We start from the raw sequence: 7,737 nt of genomic DNA on the forward strand, positions 1-7,737 counted from the left end.
AAATATTGCATTTAATGTAACGCTTAGTAAATATTCTAGCATTCATAAAGGTTTGTAGTAAGAAATTTCCAGTATGTAGTGTCCTATTATGCTAATACCCAGAAGTCAAATCAATCATTGATATTTTACAGTTTTGGGAGCCAGTCTACACAAATATAGTATTATTGTATTCTAAAACTAGTAGAATAGAATCAGTAGTTTCTGAAAATACCTGAGGTAAATTATGGTCCATTCATTCAGTTATATTCCTTTCTTTATTGTAACATTTTTGAATTTTATACCTCCAAACTTGATTGTTTTAAGCTCAGCTCAATTTTTTTTTATTAAATTGCACATGAATAAGTGGGAAAAATATCTTCCCTTTGTTTATCTTCATATATGTAATTATGATTAGAAGAGAAATATTTATAGTTTGTTCAATGATAATTCCTATTTTATTGTATTTACTGGAAAACATAAAATCACAGCTTTTAATGAAACCTCTTGCTACATGCTCCATGTACCAGTCTGTGTTTGAAAACCAATAGGATAAATGAGCTTTTATTCCCACAGATGATATATTATTCCCTGTATGGTCACCCTGGACAGATAATGAAAAAATTTTACTCTTGCCTCAAGTCCTGCTGAGTCAGTTGCATGGAGATTTTTAATTAGATTCTGGTACTGGTTTGATCTTCTGTAAAGAGAAAGGATTGCTGAATGCAGATATTCACTGCAGAGTTATCTCAGAGCAGCTGGGAGATCCAACTGGGAAATTGTAGAAATATGTATTCCAACCTGCATTTTCAGGGAAGGCAGTTATTTTAGATCTAATGTGAATTACTTGGGATGCTCAGGAAATTTAAAATAAAGCTACATTTTTAAAAATTGTTGAGAGACTATTTTATAATAAATCTATAAAACATAACATTATACATTTAATTCTATGATAGATGTTAACTTACAGAAAAGTTGAAAGAGGCTACATACATTTTCCATATAATATAGACCCAGTTTTCCTATGATTAATATTTACATTGGTATGGCAAACTTTCACAGCAAGTGAATTACTTACTACTGATACATTATTATGAACTAGAATCCATACTTTATTCAGAATTCTTTGATTTTCCCTTTACTCTTTCAGGATTCTACCCAGAATAACACATTATATGGAGTCATCAAGTCACTTCAGGATACTCTTGGCTATAACAGATTTTCAGACATACTTATTTTTTGTGACATTGAGAGATTTTAGAAATATTGTCCATGTACTTGTTAACTGGGTTTTTTGGGGTATTTTTCTCATATTAGGATGGAGTTATGAGATTTCGAGGGGATGACTACAGATGTAAAATGTCACTTAAATCACATTATATCAAGACTATATACTATCAATAAGATAATCAATTAACTGAAGCTAATCTTGATCACCAAGCTAATAGAGTTGTAGAGCTACTCTCCTTCATCTTTCTTTCTAAAATGTTTATTTGTATTTATTTGGCTGTGCTGCGTCCTAGTTGCAGCATGCAGGATCTTCAGCTGCAGCATGTGGGATCTAGTTTCCTGACTAGGCATAGAACCTGGGCACCTTGCATTGGTAACATAGGCTCCTAGCCACTGTACCACCAAGTTACTTCTTCCCCCTTTCAATATAATACTCTTTGGAAGAAAGTCACTACGCAGAGCTTACACATAAAAGGTAGGGAGCTATGCATCACATATGCCTTCAATTGAAGGCATAGTATCTACAGAAATTATTTGGAAATCTTCTGCTTGAGAAATTTGTCTACAAACTCCCTCTTAATTTATTAATTTATGTCAATATAGACTCATGGATGTTTATGTTATACTTGAGTTATAATAGAAAATGTACCTTTTTTTCCCCCCCCTCAGTTTACTCCAGCTTTGGTTATTGGGAACTGATAGGGCCCACATGGGGGCTCATGGTAGAAATGGCTCATTATGTCAACCTCACAAACAAAGAATAAAATCACAGTGATCTTTGAAATGGACCGAATTGTCCAAACGACTCCGTTTTCTCACTGGCACCTACCTTCTCAAGGCTAGGAGACCCCCAGATTCCAGACCGCCTCGTTATGTGACCACAGGACTCAACTACAGGCTAAAAATTAATCATCACTTTGGAGAATCTTTTGTTGGCGGGCTGTCAGGAAGCATTGAACAGGAGGCTTCCTGTGTGCTGTTTTGGATCTGTCAGGAATCCTCTGGCCTTATTAATTAAGAGGAGAGGCACACCTTTCCTGGGGCTGAGGAATCCAGGCATGTCCTTCATTAGTTTTTCAATATGGTGATAAGTACCCTCTTCCTTCTTATGAACCATATGGTAAAAAGTGATTGTTTACAACTCTCTCTCTTTAATAGGGATCGCCTTATGTTTTGTAAGTCTGGAATTTTAATCTTTATCTTTGCTGAGAATAACTACCTTGTAAGACAGTATATATGCCCACACCATGTTGATTAAAACACCTTTGCTCCATCAGAGCTTGGGTCCCCCGTCTCTCTCTCTCTCTCTCTCTCTCTCTCTCATATATGCGGCTAAGTCACTTTAGTCGTGTCCGACTCTGTGCGACCCCATAGACAGCAGCCCACCAGGCTCCCCCTTCCCTGGGATTCTCCGAGCAAGAATACGGGAGTGGGTTGCATTTCCTTTTCCAAGTCATGAAAGTGTAAAGTGAAAGTGAAGCCACTCAGTGAAGTGAAGTCGTGTCCGACTCCTAGCGACCCCATGAACTGCAGTCTACCAGGCTCCTCCATCCATGGGATTTTCCAGGCAAGAGTACTGGAGTTAGAACTACTGCCCTTGCCGTCTCCGATATATATATATATATATATATATATATTTCTGGCTGATTCCCTGGAGCGCGAAAGCCGGCTGCGTAACCCAGGGAATATTAGCCTCTTTCCTTCTTTCACTTTCTCATCGTCGACTCCGGACCACCAGGTTCTGGTCCAATAAAGGAACAGGTTATAAGAAAGCTACAATAAGAAAGGGAGGACACTGTTTCTCCTTCAGGGCCAGTCACCCTCTAATGAATTTTCCTTTTGCCTGATTGCCCGGCTCGCTTTTTCTCTGCACTCACCTTACATTCTGGTGCCAAAACCCAGGAGGGAAGATCCACCACAACTGGGCTCCTCGCACAAGCCCACCTCTGGTGGTCCCCCTCCCTTGGACCTTGCCGAGAACCTGAGATGAGCTCTAGGACAGGGCTCTCCACTCACCTTGCTGGACTGACATCCACACACCAGCCCACATTTCATCCATTGGTTACAAGGGTGAGTGAAATCCCATTCTCTCGGATCCTCTCTCTCTCGCCTCCTTTCCAAGTCCTAGGGCTAGGCGGGAGGACACCCACGGCCCTTAGGCCCTCAGCCTTGTGCCCAGTCTGACTTTGAAATAGGGGATGCCCCTTTCAAAACAGACTATTATTACTCTCTGAGAAAGTCCTGAGAGTGGGGATGCCTTTTCCCTCGGATCTTTCTCCTCACTTTTGCTCGCACTTGTCTAACCTCACCATTCAGCCACAATGGGAAATTCTCAATTCCAGTCCTCAAAATCTACTCCTCTAGGATGTCGTCTCCAAAACCTAAAAGCCTTGGGCTTCCAAGGGGAGATAAGACCAAAAAGACTTATTTACTATTCTAACACTGTCTGGCCACAATACAGACTTGATAATAGGTCCCAATGGCCAGAAAACAGAACTCTCGATTATAATACTCTATGGGACCTCAATAACTCTTGCTGCCAGAACAACATGTGGTTAGAAATCCCTTACGTTTAGGCTTTTTTTGCTCTTTGCTCTCAACCCTTTCTCTGTGAATTCTGTTCTACTTCTCAAACACTCTTAGCCCACTCTGGGCCACATCCTTCTAATACAATCTCTCCCGATCCCTGTTCAGACTTTCCTTCTTCCTTCGACCCTTCTGACCACAGCCCACTCCCTATTGCTCCCAGTCCCATTGCAGCAGCTCCAGATCCAGTTCTGAAACCTCCACCTTATGCCCCCTCCTCGTTCCCCTCTTCTGCAGCTTCCCACCCCCTCCCCTGCCTGTGCCAGAGGCGAGCTCTGAGGCCTCATCCCCACACTCTACTCCAAGGGTCCCAGGTCTCTATCCCGACCTCCCTCGATCCCCTCCCCATACCCAGCCCCGAACAAGCTTAAAACAGGAAACTTCACAGCAGGACCCCACTCCTTTCCCTGTTCCATGCCTCCCTTTACAGAAAGCAGCTGGAGCAGAAAGCATTGTTCGGGTTCGTGTCCCATTCTCCTTCACCATCTGTCTCAAATTGAAAAGCATCTTGGCTGCTTCCTCTCAGACCCTAATATTTACCTAAAAGAATTCAAGTATCTTTCCCAACCTTTCACTTAACCTGGCCTGATATTTACATCATCCTCCACTCTTCTCCAAGAAGAGAAGGAAGGAGTATGGCAAGCCTCTCAGGTGCATGCTGATGAGATACACAGGCCTGAGGACACTAAGCCTGTAGGGCAATGTCTGTCCCCCAAGATGATCCCAACTGGGGTTACCAGTCAGGGAGACCTGGACAAGCATCCCGAAATCACGTGATTGCTTGCCTCATTGTGGGCCTTCAAAAGGCAGGGCATAAAGCTGTCAACTTTGATAAGCTCCAGGAAATAACTCAAAGACTAGATGAAAACCCAGCACAATTTCTAGCCAGGTTAATGGAAGCCCTACAAAAATATACAAAATTAGACCCCACTTCAGCAGAGGGCACCATTGTCCTTAACACCCATTTTATCTCCCAGTCATCCCCAGATATCCAAAAGAAACTAGGTATAAAAAGGTCCTCAAACTCCTCAACAAGACCTTTTAAATTTATCGTTCGTTGAACTGGGAAAAACAGGCAAAACTAGAGAAGGCCCAATGAGATTAGGCCAAATACCACCTTTTAGTCACTGCCCTACATGGCTCCAAGCCTCCATCAACCAACAAAGAAAGGAAGCCACCTGGGCCCTGCTTCAAATGTGGCAAAGAAGGCCACTGGGCCTGCTCATGCCTAAAGCCAAGGCCCCCTCCAGGTCCACATGTCCCAGCTGTGGCATAAAGGGACATTGGAAGGTCGACTGCCCAAATCCCCTCTAGGGAGCTGGACATCCCCTCCTGCTCCAAGCAGTAGTACTCCAATCCAGCTCTGCCCAGCCTCCTTGGACTTGCTACTGAAGACTGAAGTTGCCCAGGGCCCCAGGCCCCAACTCTCATCACCTCTATGGAGCCCAGGGTGACTCTCACTGTGGCAGGTAAGCCCATCTCTTTTCTCATGGACATGAGGGCCACTTACTCTGCTGTGCCTACCTGCTCTGGAAAAACCAAGGTCTCTCAGGTCTCTGTTATGGGGGTTTAATATCTACACCACGAATAACTGAGCCTCTACCTTGCACACTTCAAGATACCCCATTTTCCCATTCTTTTCTCATACTCCCAAAATGCCCCACTCCTATTCTTGGGAGAGACCTTCTCTCAAAATTCAAAGCCTCTATTACTATCCCAAGTCCACCCTCTGATCTAGCCTGGCTACTGCTCCTCAACCCCACCTCCTCTTCCCCTACCCCGTTGCCCTTCTCATCTGTAAACCCCATAGTTTGGGATACACACATCTCTCACCATGCTCCAATTCATATCTGTCTCAAATGCCCCTCTAAATTCCCCAATCAACCACAATACCCCATCTCCAAAAACATCAACAAGGGTTAAATCCTATCATCACAAAAATCCTACATCAGGGCCTCTTGTGCCCAACTCTCTCTCCCTATAACACCACTGTCCTACCCATCAAAAAGCCAAATGATCTCCTATCACCTGGTCCAGGACCTGAGACTTATCAATGTGGCTGTTATCCCCATACACCCAGTAGTTCCAAATCCCTATACTCTTCTCTCTCTCATTCCCTCTTCCACTACCCACTTCACTGTTCTAGACCTCAAGGATGCCTTCTTTACCATTCTGTTACACCCAGACTCTCAAGACCTCTTTGCCTTTACCTGGTCAGATCCAGACAATTGCTGCTTCCAACAGCTGACATGGACAGTTCTCCCACAAGACTTTCGTGATAGCCCTCATTTTCTTGGCCAAGCTCAAGCATCAGACCTAACCTCTCCTGACCTCACTCCAAGTACTGTCCTCCAATATGTGAATGATCTCCTCCTTTGTAGTCCTTCATTTACACACTGTCAACAACACACTATACAACTCCTTAATTTTCTAGTTGATAGAGGCTATTGAGTATCTCCCACCAAAGTCCAGCTGTCTCTTCCTAGAGTCACCTGTCTCAGAATCCTTTTAACACCAAACAAACAAGATATATTAGTACTGATTGAAAGTCCCTTATATCCATCCTACCACTCCCTACATCAAAAGGACAGAGATCCTGTCCTTCTTGTGGTTAGCTGGATACCCACACCTCTGTATTCCTAATTTCACCTACTAGGCACAAGCCACCTGAGGAGGTATTTCAGAACCCCTAGAGCTAAAATAAAATATCTGTTCAGCCTTTAACACCCTTAAGCAAGCCATTCTCTCAGCCCCAGCTCTAACACTTCCTGACCTTTCTCACCCCTTTATACTCTATACTACTGAGAGACACAAAATTGCCCTAGGAGTTTCGGGATAAAATCAGGGCTCCACTTTCACTCCTGTCACTTCAATCTTATGAAAGCAATTAGATACCACAATTTGAGGATGGCCAGGCCTGCCTACATGCTCTGGCAGCAGCTGCACTCCTTGCTCAGGAAAGTGAAAAAAAACTTACTTTTGGAGTATCCACTGTCATTTGTTCACCACATGACCTTAAGGACTTATTGTCTCACAAATCAGGGCCCTTCTATTTCCTTCATGCATCCAACTAAATCTTGTCACCCTTCTCAAATCTCCTGAGTTCTCCTTTGAACACTGTCCTACTCTCAACCCTGCCACCCTTATCCCTAATTCTGAGCCCCCATCCATACTTGCACAGAGGCATTAGAAGACCTGATGCCCCATTTCTCCCACATTTCCTCAACCCCTTTAAATAACCCTGACTTTACTTGGTATATTGATGGCAGCTCCTCCATGACATCAGAAGGAAAAAAGTAGCTGGATATGCAATTGTCTCTGACACCAAAATTATTGAATCACAACATCTCCCCTTGTGAACCTGTTCCCAAAAGGCAGAACTTACTGCACTAACTAGAACTCTCATCCTCACAGCTAACAAGATAGAAAGCATATACACCAATTCTAAATATACTTTCCACATCATACACTCACATGCTGACATCTGGAAGGAGCGAGGGCTCCTATCTACTAAAGGTTCTCCCAAAACACCCTGCTTATACTCCAACTTTTAAAAGCAGCTAACATGCCAACTGAAGTAGGCATCATACATTGCCAATGTCATGTACGGCCTCAGACCCCATGTCACAGGGCAACGATGCTGCAGACAGAGAAGAAAAATAAGCCTCACTCTGATAATCAGCTCACCAACTTATAGTAATCTCCAACATAAAGACCCTTTACCTCCCTGAAGAAAAACCGTGATTATTACAAGAGGGAGCACAACCACAAGGAGACTGAGGTTACAAAAACAGGCCGCTATGTCCTTCCCCAATCTCAGGCCACACAGATTCTTTTTTTTTTTTTCCCCCAATTATTTTTATTAGTTGGAGGCTAATTGCTTTACAATATTGTAGTGGTTTTTGCCATACATTGACATGAATCAGCCATGGATTTACATGTGTT

At 43.2% G+C, this 7,737-nt stretch overlaps 1 long non-coding RNA gene across 1 annotated transcript; it reads right to left on the reverse strand.

Moving 5' to 3' along the window:
- Positions 1–628: 628 nt before the first annotated feature.
- On the reverse strand, positions 629–3,625 carry LOC110142333 (uncharacterized). The gene is made up of 2 exons (XR_002315294.2): positions 3,223–3,625; positions 629–777 (listed from the first exon to the last, which is right to left on the reverse strand). It is a non-coding gene; the product is annotated as an uncharacterized lncRNA (long non-coding RNA).
- Positions 3,626–7,737: the final 4,112 nt, after the last annotated feature.

This window comes from Odocoileus virginianus, unplaced genomic scaffold (assembly GCF_023699985.2).
Source record: "Odocoileus virginianus isolate 20LAN1187 ecotype Illinois unplaced genomic scaffold, Ovbor_1.2 Unplaced_Contig_10, whole genome shotgun sequence".
NCBI classification, from domain to species: Eukaryota; Metazoa; Chordata; class Mammalia; order Artiodactyla; family Cervidae; genus Odocoileus; species Odocoileus virginianus.